The 16225-nt window shown below is 46.3% G+C and overlaps 1 protein-coding gene across 3 annotated transcripts in view; it reads right to left on the minus strand.

Annotated features, from left to right (window-relative positions):
- The window catches only part of DNAJC5 (DnaJ heat shock protein family (Hsp40) member C5), a 28875-nt gene that overhangs the window by 8933 nt on the left and 3717 nt on the right, over window positions 1–16225 (minus strand). Inside the window, exon 2 of one of the 3 annotated variants that reach the window (XM_043884848.1) lies at window positions 4793–4848. The exons of the other annotated variants lie outside the window; for them this stretch is intronic. The gene's annotated coding sequence lies outside the window, so the exon portion shown is untranslated. The remainder of the gene's footprint in view (window positions 1–4792; window positions 4849–16225) is intronic. 3 annotated transcript variants of the gene reach the window in all.

Here is a 16225-nt window from a genome sequence, read left to right on the forward strand (position 1 = left end):
AGTTACTCAGTTCCTATTGCATAACCCTTTTACAGCCTACCCACAGAAAAATATCAATAACTGATACTTTTGTATCTGCTCCATAGAAGTTAACTATATCATCAACTGTGTTGTTGTTCAGTCATTAAATCGTGTCCAACTCTGTGACCCCATGGACTGCAGCACACCAGGATTCCCTGTCCTTCACCATCTCCCGGAGTTTGCTAAAACTCATGTTCATTGTATTGGTGATGCCATCCAACCATCTCGTCCTCAGTCGCCTCCTTCTCTTCCTGCCCTTGATCTTTCCCAGCATTAGGGTCTTTTCCAATGAGTTGGCTGTTCACATCAGGTAGCCAAAGTATTGCAGCTTCAGTTTCAGCATCAGTCTTCCCAATGAATATTCAGGGTTGATTTCTTTTAGGATTGACTGGTTTGCTCTCCCTGCTGTCCAAGGGACTCTCAAAAGTCTTCTCCAGCACTGCAATTGGAAAGCGTCAATTCTTCAGTGCTCAGCCTTCTTTATGGTCCAACTCTCACATCCATACATAACTATTAGAAAAACCATAGCTTTGACCAGACAGATCTTTGTTGGCAAAGTGATGTCTCTGCTTTTGAATATGCCATCTAGGTTTGTCACAGCTTTTCTTCCAAGAAGCAAGCATCTTTTAATTTCATGGTTGCAGTCACCATTCACAGTGATTTTGGAGCCCAAGAAAATAAAGTCTGTCACTGTTTTCATTTTTTTCCATTTGCCATGAAGTGATGGGACCGGATGCCATGATAGTTTTTTGAGTGTTGAGTTTTAAGAGGTGCCAGCTACTTAATGTGACTGACAAGAACTCCCTGTGAAACTTTAGCTTCTAAGATTCCCCAGCACCACTTATGCCTGAGACCTCCATGTTCCTGCACCAAGTGGCAGCATTTCCTGGTCTACGACAAAACCACCCCAAGGAAACACAACACACATGTGGATTAGTCAGGGTAAGCCAGTCTCTGTGGTTCATCACCTGCCTCTTCACACATACAGACCGACCACTGACTTTTAAAACCTTAGAATTAGATTTCTTAACTTCAATGAACTGCCAGCAACTATATCCAAATTTTAAAGGCCAATATTTGTTTAATAATAAATACACCTCTTGAAACCCAGCCAAATAAATAATTAAATAAAAATATTATAAAAAAAAAAAAACCACATCTCTTCAAACCCAGGGATTAAAAACCAGGTTCCACGTTCTGAGTCCCTGGTACCCACAGCTTCCCCTCCCCAACCGGGAGCTGGAACCCCTGTGATGCTCGGCACCAGAGTGTGTTGGGGCAGGGCAGGACCTTCAGAGTAGACACTGGCACCACCAGGCAGGTTCTCCCCACAGAAGAGCAGGCTCATGCTCACACAGATCAAGACTGTTAGGAACCAAGAGCTTCCAAAAAAACGAGTTGGTGATAAAACCCAGCCAGTCAAGATGGGAAGCCAGGGGGACAGGTCTGCAGGCAAGTGACAAATGCACAGAAATGCAAGAACCCAACTGAGGAGCAGCAACAGGCCTACTGTGAACCTCCTGGACCGCATGGTGGGTGAGGATACAGTGCGGCAGCCCCATGGTTGCCCCTGGGTAAAGCTGAGGGAGCAGCAATTTCATTGGTATCACCTCCATCTCATTTGCCAAATTCAAGGAAAACTGGAACAAACACTTCTGCTTAAAAGACGATGTGAATATCTTCAGAATGTGTCTGGTGATCTGGTTGTTTCTCAGAAGCACCAGGGAGCAGAGGTTAAAATATTTCTTCCTGGACTTTCCCAGTGGGTACAATGTATGGGAATCCACCTGCCAATGCAGGGGACACAGGTTTAATCCCTGATCCGGGCAGATTCTACATACTGTGGAGCAACTAAACCGGTGAGCCGCAGCTATTGAGCCCTCACTCTAGAGACCAAGAGCCACAATGACTGAAGCCCGTGTGTCTAGAGCCTATGCTCTGATAAGAAGAGTAGCCCTTGCGCACCACAACTAGAAAAAGCCCATGCACAGCCATGAAGACCCAGCATAGCCAAAAATAAAAAGTAAATAAATACTTTAAAAAATAAAAGACTTCGTTGTCTACCACTATTCCCATACTATTGTTTTTTGAAATCATGTTCTTCTGTAGGCTTTTCTGCACTGCACGAACTTGAGGCGCCTGTCATGACTCACTTCCAGGACACACAACTTCCGCGTGCCGGGCTGACGTGCGCACTGAGCACTCAGCCTTCTCGGTCCTCAGGGCCTTCAGCCCTAGGGGTGTGGGCCTGTCTCTGTGTGCTAACAATAAGCAAGGCTCCAACAGTCCCTACAGTGCCCTTTCTGATCCGCGCTCAAGAGCAAGCTATCCATTTGGGGATGTGTTTTTGGCTGTGAGCCAATCAAAGGGCCGTAAATGAAGAATTCTGACAACCAGGGTCCAGTCAACGGCAAATCCTCCTAAGAACCCAAGAACGTCCTTGCATGGACTCCCTCCAACTCAATTTTGAATCATTAGAGTTGGCATCACAAACAATGAGAGTAAGGGACTGGACAACTTTATATTTGAATAAAATCATTGACAGCACAGCAATCAGTCTGGACAGCTCAAGCTTAATTTAATTGTCTCAGCCAAGTAGTCAAACACCAGAAAAGAGCGAGCTGGGTACAGTAAAAGTCAGAATAGACTTGAACATCAAGGCTTGCTCAGTGCTATTTGTCAAAGGATTATCATCACTCTAGAGTTGGCATGCGAGCTTTTTTGTAAAGGGCCAGACAGTAAATACTTGTCTTATGGGCCTGAAATCTACAGTCTCCACCATCATGTTGCAAGTTTCTGCCTCTGAGGCATGAAAACACACTGTGTCTAAGAGAACGGGCACAAGTGTGCACCCAGATACCAGATCTAAGGACAGCAACAGGCATACCTCTTGCCCCAGGGGTCAAGTCATGGCTCTCTTGAGAGTCATTTTAGGGAAGTTGGGTTTTGTGAATGGGCTTACATTTGTGTGCTGTGAGCAAGTGTAGGCGTAGTCGCTGTGACTCTTTTTTAGTCCTCAAAGTTAACTTGGCATAAATGCAAAACAAAGACGTGGGCAAGAAACATTATGAATATGCATTTCCAATTGAGACAGTGAAATTCAAAGAAATTCGTCACAACACGAAGCAATTAGGCCAGACAGCAGCAAGAGCATTGCATCCCCACCCCTACTCCCACAAAAAATTGCTGGAAAAGCTGTGGACTAGGTGACAGCATTTTTTACAGAAACCATCTACAGTGCTCACTGCCATCCTGCCTGCTTACTTCCAATCATGGTTTACGCACTGTCAGCTCTGGCAACTTGCCTGGAAAGCCACCAGCCGGCAAGCGGGAAAATTTAAACCAACAAGACAAATCCAATGCCACTGTCACCATGCAGTCCCAGGACTCCCAGGGGGCACAGCACCCCAGCTGGGAGCATGTGACTGTTCTCAGGTCTCCCAAGCTCCAGACGCCACTCGCTCAGCATGTTCAGGGTACCAGGCATTTGGATGGGCAGAGGATGGGCATGTCAAAAAAAGCCACAGTTCAGCACCACACACCTGCCCCCAATCACCAGCTGCAGTGTCTACCAAAGGACAGGGAAGTGAGACCCCTCCTTTACAAGCTTCTCCCCTGAGACGAAGTACAAACTGGCCCAGAGGAAGAAGTCCCTTCCATCACCTTGGTGGGTATGGACTCTGGCACAGCAACAGTGTAGCCCTATGCCCAACTGACAAAGACCAATTCCAATGCGCTCTGCTTGGGTGCCAATGACAGGGACTCTGCTCACAGGACACACATCTGTCTCGAGGGGCAAAGGGTATTTACCCTTCTCCAGGATCACAGGGTTCAAAAGTATTCACATGCACACTGGGGGCTGGGCAGGGAGCGGTGGCTGAGGCAGATGAGCTCAGATGCCCTGGAGCAGTGTGAGAGGAACAGGCAACACAGGCCCACTGTAAGATCCCCTGGCTGCAGAGCACAAATTAATATGGAGAGAACATGCCAAGACCCACTAGTTATATTGCTGAAAACCAGAGCTCAAGAGTAAACGGACATGTTACAGAGCAGTGGGCCATGATCTCAACTCTCCTCACCGGAGGTCACAGGAACCAGAAGGCAGTGGCACCCAAAGTGAAGGTGCAGAGATGAAACACCTGTCAGGCCAGAATTCTGTTTCCAGCAAAAACATCACTCAGAAGCAAAGGCTGAAATGAAAACATTTTCCAACAGAGACTAAGAGAACCCATGACAAAACCCGTAACAAAACCTAAAATACAAGAAACACCAGTGAGAGCTACTTGGACAGAGGGCAAACACCACCAGAGAGAAACCAGTATCTTTAGAAGGAACAAAGGCCACAGGCTTCCCATTTCGGGAATAGATGATATTTTTTCCTTTTTGTTAAAAAAAAAAAAAAAAAAAAACACCACCACCACCACACAGGACTGTTGGGAGCAGAATTCTCAGGCTTGGCTGGTGGGGTTTATGTGGCCCTTTGCACAGAGGAGCAGTGGGGTGGGGCAGAGGGGATGTCTTGTGTGAAGTGGACAACATCAGCTCTAAGAAAAGTAAACCACACACATGCCCATCAACAGGGGAAATGATCATTTCTGGTCTAATCTATACAGAACACTACTCATCAGTAAAAAAGGAGGACATACTGACACAAGCAATAAAATCTCAAACACAATGTGTTACACAAACAAGCTACATACAAAATGACTCCATTTATACAAAAATTAAGAACAGGAAAAACAATCTGTTGTGATCTCACAAGTGTACACACCCAGACTCACTGAGATCCGGCTGAGATGTGTGCCTCTTGCTGTGGTCAACTTTTACCTGCAGTAAGAAAGGTGACTCAACATAAATTAGACAGTACCAGAAAACTGAATGAAACATGAAGGTCTCCAATCTGCCAGAGCAGGTGCTTGTTTTCACAACTTTCATGGAGACACAGAAAAACATCCAAGTGCCTGTCATTCCATTCTGTGGCTACTCTCAGCAGACACTGTCACCAGAAAGCTGAAAATACTGTCTGGCCCTTTAAGAAAAAAACAGCTGCTATGAACATGATTTGAACAGATGTTTTAATGGAATAAATGTTGTCCAAGCATAAAAACTATTAAATGCAAATTTCTCACCATTTTCACACACTTTTCAAAAGTTAGCGTTCTAGTTAGTCCAAGCTCATCAACCCCAAGTGGCAGGGTCTGGTAAGGCTTTCTGGAGGCTACATCCAGTCCTCCCAAGCTGTCACCAGGATGGTGTGTGAAGCGTGGCTCTGCTCCTGTTACATCCCGCTCAGGTCCTCCCCACCAGCTCAGGGGCTGCAGTGTCAGAGCCCAGCCCCCGGCCTGTCCCATAAGGCCCTTCTGGACACAGGCCCAGCCTGACACCAGCCTCTTCCTGCCACTGCACCCACCGGGCCTTATAGCCTAACAACACGTTCTGCTAACCCTGAGCACCCAGGGTCTTCTAATGCCCTGCCCCCTCCTACGTGGAGCCTCTCCTTAGATTCCCAACCCTGCAGTGACACCCAGGTCCCGGAAGCCTGTCCTGGCACCCGCACAATGTGCAGCAGAGCCTACTGAGTCCTCTGGAGCCGTCCTGGGTCTTGAGCATATGTCTGTGTTGTTCGTTTGTTCAACAAATGTTTATGAAGCACCTGCTCTCAAAGCTGGGGAGGTAGCAGTGAACAGAACAAGTGAATGGACAAAAAGCCCCATCCTCACAGCCACAACCAAGCTCTGGGAAAACATAAACATCTTCAGGGGAGAAGGGCATACACTCCTGATCCCCACGTGTGATCTCAGCAAGTGCTGACTGTTCATGAGGTGTCGTTATTGAATTCAACCTACTACTGGAGGAAAAAGCAATACTTTGAAAGAACAGATGTGAAAACATCTTAAAAGGAAGGCTATTTTGGTTCTGTTTTAGATGTTTTATGATACACAGAAAGGAAGATATGCCACATAGAAGCCATGATGTATTGTGAAAAAAAAACCACCACCATCTCACCTTTCAATTTAAAACCTAGAAAATCACCAGTAACTGAAACGTCCTGCATTCTCCCCATATACTGTAGCCTGAAGCAACGTTCATTACAATCTCTTGCTTAAAGAAATTTAGCTCATAATTTCTCCCTAAAAACTATTTAGTTTTAATTCTTTGAGTTTTAAAATACGGTCTTGATACGGTATATGCAGCCTTCTGTGACTTGTTTTTGTTAAATGTAGTTATAATTCACGCATTCCCAGTACTGGACAAATCCCATTTGGGGGCAAACCACAACTTATCAACCCATTCCTCTACTGGAGGATGCCCGGCCATTCCCAGGTCTTGCTATTACTGGGTTCTCAACCTGCTGAACAATTCCTGCCAGCAGGTCTCCCTAGGGCAGCACCAGGCACAGGGTGATGCCCTGCTGGCTCAGGTCACGACAGCAAGACTCCCCAACTGTCAGAAGAGCAGCAGGTTAACTACAGGAGGAGACACCCTCTGTATCCATTTGGGAAATGCATTAAAACTACAATGGGGTACCATCATACACCTATCAGGGCTTCCTAGGTGGTGTTAGCAGTAAAGAATCCACCTGTCAATGCAGCAGACATAAGAGACGCGGGCTGGATTCCTGGGTCGGGAAGATCCCCTGAAGGAGGGCATGGCAACCCACTCCAGTAATCTTGCCTGGAGAATCCCACCAACAGAAGAATCTGGAAAGCTACAGTCCACAGGGTTGCAAAGAGTCAGACACGACTGAAGTGACTTAGTCACTTCACACACACACACTTACACACACACACCTATCAAGAGAGATTAAAAATAACCCAACAACACCGAGGGCTGGTGAGGGTGACAGAGGCTAGACTCGAACACTACTGGCAGCACAGGAAATGGGGCAGCCGCTCTGGAAGAGACTTTGCAAGTTTCCTATAAAGGTAAAAATAGGCTTTCACATGACCCAGCAATCCCACTCCTAAGCGTTTAAGAGAAACGGGAACTGATGTTCACACAGAAAACGTGTACATGAATATTTATAGTAACTAAACCCAGAACAACACATACATCCCTGTGAAAGGGTAACAAACTGGAAGATGAACACCATGGACATCACTGGGCAGCAGAAAGGAATGCAGCACCTGCCATACGACAAAGAGCGTTCTCGGTGACACTGTACTCTCTGCGATGCCACCAACATGATATTCTCGAAAAGACAAAGCTATGTCTATAGAGAGAACAGTGGACGCCGGGGAGGCTACAGATGAGCATGGTCCACACCCTGAGTAGGGTGATGGTCACAAAACTCTCTATGGATCAAAACTCCCTCATGGCTCAGTGATTAAGAGTCCACCTGCTGCAGACATGGGTTTGGTCCCTGATCTGGGAAGATCCCACATGGCATGGAGCAACTGGGCCTGTGCACCATAACTAAAGACGCCACCGCAATTAGAAGCCTGCACATTGCAACTACAGAACAGCCCCTGATCACTGCAGCTAGAGAAAGCCCGTGCAGCAACAAAGACCCAGCACAACCAAAAATAAATAAATAAACTATAAAAATAAAATAAAACTCAAGACAACCGTACATCAAGAAAAGGTCCATTTTACTGTGTGTTTATTTTTAAAAATTAAAAAAAAAATCTGGACTTGGATTTCTTGTTTGGTTTGCAACTTATTCCTCTAGCTAGTCATTTTTGTTGTAGTTCACAAGAAATATCAGCCTGTAACACATTGGAAATTACAAAAAATATAATCTGGTCCTTCACCAAAAACAGGTAAGGAAGAACTATTGCAGGGTGTGTACCTACAAGTGGGACTTTAGGGTCTGAGAGAAGGGCCGACCACACCCCACAGTGGTGGGCACCTCAGGGTTCCCAATTCCCACCCCTCTCTTTTTATTTATCATGAATTCAAGTTCACACATTTATCAATTGTGGTAAAAGTTGTAAGACTGCTCACCTTACCCATTCCTACACGAACCATTCAGTAATGTTACCTGTTTGCACGTTATCCTGTAACATATCTCTCACTTTTTATTTTCTGGCCGTGGCATGTGGGATCTTGGTTCCCCGACCAAGGACTGAATCCTCACCCCAGGCAGTGGAGGTGCGGAGCCCTAACCAGAGGACCACCAGGAAATTCCCTCTTAATTTTTATGTAACTGAATATATCAAATCTCTGTAAATGTATCAATCTATTTTCCCCCATTTTTGTTAAATAAATCCTTTTCCATCCCCTAACCAACAGTGACTTCTCCTACACTGCACTCTAAAGCTCTGTCGCCTTGCTCACAGGTAACCTCTCCATCTGGAGTTAACCTGGGCGAGACAGACCAGCTCCGCTCGTCCAAGTGATGCCAGTCAGTCCCAGAAGCCCTGAAGAACGGCCCATCTCACCCTGGGCCCAGCAGGTGCACCAGCATTTCTCTCTGAGAGGTCTTGGGACGGGGGGTGGGGACACTCTCTATTAGGTTTCATTCCAAGTATACTGTATTCAAAAACCTTCAAAATTACCTGAGGTTCAAAAATTTCTACAAGAGCTACAAATTCTTTGTTACTTCTACACATACCATTACATAATAATTAAAACAATCATGTTTTAACACAAACACCTACTATGAAAACAAGGTAGATTTAAAAGCCTTGAGAATGCCTTTCCTGGTGGCTCTAAAACAATTGTCTTTAAAAAAGAGCAGGGCCAGGCTTCCCTGGTAGCTCAGTGGTAAAGAATCCACCTATCAATGCAGGAGACACAGGTTGGATCCCTGATCCAGGAAAAGCCCACATACCTCAGAGCAGCTAAGCCTGTGTGCCACAACTACTGAAGCCCTAGAGCCCGTGCTCCACAACAAGAAAAGCCACTACAGGAAGAAGCCCACGCACAAGAGTAGCCTTCTCTAGCCATAACCAGAGAAAAGCCTGCACAGCAACAAAGACCCAGCACAGCCAAAAATTAAAAAAAAAAAAAAAAAAGCCTTGAGCAGGTAATCCCCAGAGTAACACCTCCCGGTGTGCAGACAGGTGTGCTCTATGATCCCCCGGGGGAGGCAGTGGTGCAAGGCCATAGCGGGCCACTCACTGTCTCTGCTCCTCTGAGATGCAGTTTCTAGGGCTGCCATGGGCACTGCCGCCTCCCCACCCACCACTGGTCATCCCAGAAGTGTGGCTGGACAAGCAGCCTGGAAAGCCATTGTGTTGCCAGGGGCAGGAGGACGGAGTGCCCAGAGGCAAGTTCCAGGCCACAAAAATAACACATCATATCATGGGCAATCTGAACACAGAGGAGCTAAGAAACAGGCTAACAGTGTAAGAATGGCTGCTAGGAATCTGGGGAGAGAGAGGCACTGCTCTCAGAGGAAAAGTCATCAGGGCAGGGACCAGGCTCTGCTTAAACAATGTTTCCACAAGTGGGAATAACATGGATTTTCAACAGTAAACTTACAAACCAACAACTTTATGGTTACAAAACACGATGCAAATGTCTGCCTTGACAACATAAAGGTAAATGGACAAAGAAAAGTCACAGGGAGGAGGAGGGAATAGAGGCCAATACCCTTCAGGTTGTAAGATGACCGTGCAGGACAAAGTCTGCCACCGGGGACAGGAGCACACTACACTGGGCAGGACGACAAGGATGCTGCGGCTCGAGTCAGGACAGCAGGAGCAAGGGTCTGTCAGGGGACGCCAGGGACCACCAGACAGCACTTCAGGGACAGCTGCTTTGCCCCCACACTCGGGGCCTGACCCTCAGAAGAAAAACTTCACTGAAAACAAAAATACTAAAGCTGAGACACAACTGGTGTCCCAAAGACCGCTGACCTCTCTTCTCTGAAGGGATCTTCCTTTGCAATCCATGATGGACCTGGAAAAAAGGACCCGGGGCACCTCCTCAGGCAGGCGAGGGCCAGCTTTCCCCAGAGCAGGGACAGATACACGGGAACACCCATGGTCTGCATGTTTAACCCTGAGCTCATCATCTATTCCAGCAGGAAAACGTTAGTACACTGCAGAGCAAGAGGAAATGGCCACCGATGACCACAGGTGCATCAAAGCAATTATAAGCAGAATCAGCAAACATGGGAGATGTGGAAGGGTTGCTGCCGAGTATCATGGTCATCTGCTACCTTTGCTCCTAACTTAAAATGAATGTCAAATGTACAGAATTTCTACAAATGTACAGAATTTTTTCCTCTAAGAAAACAGAGGAACTCCTAAAGATGACACGTTTCTTCCTTCATTCTAAGGATAATAAAAAGCGACAGTGATGCCAAGCCTTAAAATAAAGAGACAACAACAACAAAAAAAAGACAAAAAATAAAAAAATAAAGAGACAATTAAGTGAGTAAAAGAGGTTCCTCTTTAAGAAGGACTCACCGTCATCATCAGCGTCCAAGGGAGGACCAACCCATCAGAGAGCAGCAGCTAAGCCACGCCTGCTCACTGAGAGCGTGTGCTCCTGTACTGAAGAGAGTGGGCACTCTGCCCACAGAGGGAGCGACAGGCTGACAGGCACGGGCTCAGCAACACCCCGGGGGGAAACTGAAAGGCCCCAGCAGGGCCACACTCAAAGCCTTTCTGAGGAATAAACCGAATGCTGCCTCAGTCCTGGCAGAGCGGTCAGCACATCTGTGGAATTAATTTTATCAGTTGTGACTTATGTCCAGAAACCAAATAAGGATTTTCTTTCATAACCTAATGCTTTCAGTCAAAAGGAAAAGGTCAGAGGTTGATCACAGTTAACTTACATGTTTGAATACAAGGAGAGTCGAATTGAACATTCTCAAAAGACTATGACTCCGAGAGGAGGCTGCCGATGGCCCAATGTGGATGGCAGTGCCTCACTCCTGCCCTGGCCCTCCTGGTCAGCATCCCTGGGGCGCAAACAGCAGGGCGACACTGCTTCAGTGTAAAGGGGCCTAAAGCAAGCTAGAACCCTCACAGCCAGAACATGACCGACAGACACAGTGACATACCCACCAACTCAGCACTGGAGCTAACAGGTGCTCACCTATGCGCAAGGCTGCAGCAAGAGATTCTAGGTGGACCATGCTATGACCAAACATTTCCAGAAAACTTTAACGTAATCCCAAAGCTGAATGTGAAACTAGACAGTGGAAGGCAAAAGTGTTTCTTATAAAAGTAATGGGCGGCAGAGCTTTCTGGGTTCTGGTGTTCTACACTCAGAACGCCGACAATCTCAGAGGACTGAAGTCACAGGCCCCTTTCACCCAGGGAGCCATCCACTGCCCCTGGCTTTCAGCGAACAGACTCAAGAACAGGAGGGATGTGTTCTATGACAGAAAAGGCAGATGCGACAGGCTCAGGTACAAGTCCACTTTCATGAATGACTACCAGGAAAGATCAACACAACACTCAAATCCTCAACTGTGAACATCACATGAAAATGCTTGTGACCGAAATCACAGTCACTCAGAAGTGCGCAGGCTAAGAGACCTACTTAAGGCTTCAAGAGAGCCTGGGGGCTCTGAGCAGTGCAGGATATGACACTGACAACCCAACGATCCATCACCCTGGGGGCAGCGCCACCCCTAGCGAGTGGACTGGACGCTCTAACTACAGAATGAACGGAAGCTTAAGACGCACACAGTGGGTGAAAGTCCATAAAACGTGGCAGATGCAGCCATGATGCCTTCTGCGTCTCACCAGTCAGGGCCGCCCCCTGGGGCGGGCCAGCCCAGGGTTCCCACTGAGGGCTGACTGTCTCTGATGAAGCAGTGGGCCAGCTCCCTGAAGCCAGAACCAAAACCAACCATTCTGTCAAATCCAGCACGAAACCAAGCATGAGCTACACTGACCACCTGGTGACAAGCCATCTCTAAAGATACGTCTGATGTCAGAGGTGAGCGTCAAGACACATGCACGTGCCGGTGCAGTTATACTGGTGACAGGCCTCGTGACTATCATGGAAATTTCACCAACACAGCAGTTACAGTCTAGACGTGCTCACCATGTACAGGCATTTGGGGCACACATGCTCTAGACCAAGAGGTCTGTGGGGCAGGTTCCTAGTCTAGGAGGGGTGGAAGGGCAGCTCTCAGGTCACTTGCCTGGGCTGGAGCCCAGTTCTGCCACTTATGGGCTCAGAGACCCAAGCAGTTACTCAACACCTCCACCTCCTTTTCATCCAGTGGGGCTGGAGATGGCCTGGCATGGAGTATCTATAAGCAAGCTCCTGCAAACTGAGGAAAACAGTGCTCGGTACATGATAAACATGAGCAATTACTACTTTGGCCTCCAATTTACAGATGAGAAGACTACACAAACAGACAAAGTTCATAATGGTGAATTAAAGTTATGTAGGTTATACTTAAACTCTCAGCTTGAACACTATTGTTGCATCCATTTTTTTGTTGCTGTTACATATATTTTTGATATAAAAACCAAAATTAAAAAAAAAAACAACAACCAAAGTTCACTAATTTGCCTTCTTGTCATCTGCCTTTTAAAAATACAGGAAAAGACCTGCCTTCAAGACTTTAGGGGGCTAGCCTGTGACCAGGTAAGGCTGTATCGAGCTACTGCTCACTGAAACCCATTCTGCCCCTGTGATCACCACAAAGAGGTACACTGTTCATCAGCTGGATGGTCATTCTGGGGTAGGGACAGGACAAAGACCGCTGCCCACTCCAGAGGGCAGCATGGGGGTCTGATGAAATGACAGGTTTACCTCATGACACTGCAGTTCTGTGAGCAGTTTAAGGAATGCTACAATAAAAGGAAGATCATAAGAACTTCACTGGTGGTCAAGTGGTTAAGACTCTGCTCCCAATGCAGGGGGCATGGCTTTGACCCCTGGTCAGGGAACTAAGATCCCACAGGCTGCACAGTCCAGCCTTGGGAAAAAAAGAAGGAAAAAGGTAGATCACAGATGCTTATGAAGGTTTGCACAGCACCCCCAGAGGCCAGTAGGTCCAAGAGTGCCCCTAACACCTATGTGCACTGCAATCCGCCAGCCTGAGTGAGCATGAGATGGCTGGACAGCTGGCCTACTCGGCTGCCAGGACAGCCCCCTCAGTTATCCTTGTCATGGATCAATTTTTATAAAAGAAAGGGCAGGGGCAGATGAAACAAGTGTGGGCGTCACACTAGTACTACACACCAGGGAGTAGGATGCTGCTGCTAACAGTCAGCTAGAATCACCCAACCAGGCAGGAAGATGCAAGAGAAAATGGCACCAACAGAAACAGCATTTTAAGAAGGAAATCCCATGCTGTCATGGTAAGGTGTGTGACAACACTGAGTGTACTTAACCCCCAACACCAAGCACGGCAATGTGTCTCCTTATCTATACAATTGGATAACAGCTACCCATGCAAGCTGTCCCGGGGATTAAGGCAGATGCACAGTAAGGAGCCTGGCAGCCTCTCAAGCGGATCGCTTCAGAGGGCTTGCAACTGGGGAGTGCGGGGTGGAGGAGGTAAGCCTCCTCCACATGAACTGTAGAGGAGAACAAACTGCTTCAAACTGAAGACAACTACAACTAGACAGTTAAAAAATACTCCAAAGATAATCTTTAAAGTACAGACATTCTAGTTTCATCTTAAAATGAAACTCAGTCATTAAACTGCACTAAAAATTTTAACTTTACATGTGATGAGCCTCATGATTCAAAAGTAAATACAGTCCAGTAAATGGCTTCCCTGGTGGCTTGGTGGTAAAGACTCTGCCTGCCAATGCAGGAGACACAGGTTCGATCCCTGGTCCAGGAAGATCCCACAGGCCTCAGAGTAACTAAGCCCATGTGCCACAGCTACCAAATCCTGTGCTCCTAGAGCCCATGTTCTGCAACAAGAGAAGCCACTGCAATGAGAAGCCCCTGCACTGCAACTAGAGTATCCCTCGCTCACCACAACTAGAGAAAAGCCTGTGCAGCAACAAAGATCCAGCAGAGCCCAAAATAAATAAATAATTTGAAAAAAACACAGCACAGTAAAAATTGTTACCTGGAATACAATTTCTTTTTTCAGTTAATTAAAAACAAAACAAAACAAGAAAACAGATGTGGCCAGGTTTCATGCATCAGAAAAAGTCTATCACAAAACTATCAGTCTTTTTTATTTAAAAATCTTAACTTAAAGGACATAGCAAAATTTATTACAACTGGTCAAAAAAGATCCTCACATTTTACTATCAAACCCTACAGCAGTACCTAAGTGAGCAGCAAAATGTAAAATATTAAAAGTGTTAAAATCCTTTGTACCTGCCAGAGGGTATACAAATCTGGTAATATGTGGCAAAAACAATAAAGTTTGTATTCCCTGACACAGAATTTTTCATTATTTATCTTAGAGATACCCTCTCATGATGAAAGTCACTACTTAATAAAGGAAAATTCAATGGGACCGCCTAGCTAAAAATCAAACATTTGCTATGCTGCTAATCCCTTCCAATAATAGAAGGGAAACTAAAAGCCAGGCGGGTGGCACACACTCCCTGTGCAGAGCCCAGTCTGGCTGAGTTGAGGCTGTGACAGGGGCTCAAGGTCTTGGCCCCCAGCCCCCAATTCATTACCTCTGAGGCACCACAGGCCAGGACAAGACAGGTGAGTTCAGTCTAGCACATTTCCACTCCACCGGCCCAGAGAACAGAGGCACAGGGCCCTAGGGAGAGCTCTCTAAGAAAGAGGCTGGTCATCCCAGAGATAGCCAGGGCGGGGCAGAGCCCATAGGGGTAGCAAGTCAGCATTCCAATCCTCTGACTCTCAGGACTGCAACTTTATAACCAATTGGCATAGAATTCCTTAGAACACAGCAACTGAGACTGTACATCCCACTTTGTAAACCACCATGTTTTCCAGTGCTCTGTGTTCAATGTAGAAAAATTAAAAGGACAATAAAATCATAAGTAACTCTGGAGAAGGACATGGCAACCCACTCCAGTATTCTTGCCTGGGAAATTCCATGGACCGAGGAGCCTGGTGGGCTACAGTCCATGGGGTCGCAACAGAGTTAGATACCACTTAGCAACTGAATGACAACACTGGGTGATGTAGTAACAATTCAGAATATCTCATTCTGGGACTTTAACTAGAAACTCTTTTCCTTCTCCCCCTCAGGAAAAAAAAAAAAAAAATGTAAGTAACTCATAATGAATAAGGCTCATTTATACTCATACAGTCAAGGAATATTCACTGATCACTCATAAGGTATCACACAATTTAAAATATTACTTGGGTTTAATGTGTCACGAATAAAAGACTACGGTTTCTGTCACAGAACCAAGTTTTAAAAACCAGTCACATGGACACACCTACAAAGGTGAAAGATTCATGAGTAAAGTGGACCTTTGAAGTACACAGACAACCTCTGAAAAGGAAACATGAGGGCATTTTCATGACAGCCACTGAATGCATGATCTCACCAATATGAATTACCAATATGTCTGCAAAACTCTTGGAATTGGAAACAATTCTTACCTGCTAAAGACAAAATCTATTAAATGTCTGCCAGTGCCAAGAACTAAGGCAGAACGTACCATTTCACTGATACAACATCCTCAAACAAAACTGATGCAAAGGTGACAAAAGACAAAATCGAAACTAAAGGCTGTTTTGGTAATCTAATCCTTAAATCTTCTGGGTTGAATTTCGACTGACCAGTAACAGACCGCTATTAATCCTCTTCGGGCGATGTCACTATCTGAGCGTGGCCCTGCCATCAGGACATTAGGCCTAACAGTTCCTTCTTTTCTTTTTTGGCCACCCCTCTTGACATACAGGATCTTAGTTCTCCAACCAGGGATGGAACCCATGCCCTCTGCACTGGAAGCGTGGAGTCTTAACCATGGACAGCCAAGTTCCCTCATTCCCTCTCTTAAATAAGGGGAAGCATCTTCATAAAATATGAATAGTCTCATTTTTTAGCATCTTTGTCACTTGTATTTAGGAAGCAGCTGAGGACACAGCTTCCTACTTATATCTCCTGTACTCCCCAACAGGCAGTAAGGGCAGGTTCATGACCCTCATCTCAGTGGTCAAGCACTTGAGCTTGAGTCTCGTCCTCTTTCAGGAAGGAAATTCAAGCACAGGCTCTGCCAACACAGACAGGGAAGGACTGTGACGGAGCAGGAGGCAGTCTGCAGTTCGATAATGCTCTGCTCTGCCCAGCCAACAAGAACATAAAAAGGAGCTCCACTGGGAAGCACTGCAGTCTTAACTGCTGTGTGGGGAGCACCGGGAGACCCACAAGGGCGCCATC

This window comes from Cervus elaphus, chromosome 23 (assembly GCF_910594005.1).
Source record: "Cervus elaphus chromosome 23, mCerEla1.1, whole genome shotgun sequence".
NCBI classification, from domain to species: Eukaryota; Metazoa; Chordata; class Mammalia; order Artiodactyla; family Cervidae; genus Cervus; species Cervus elaphus.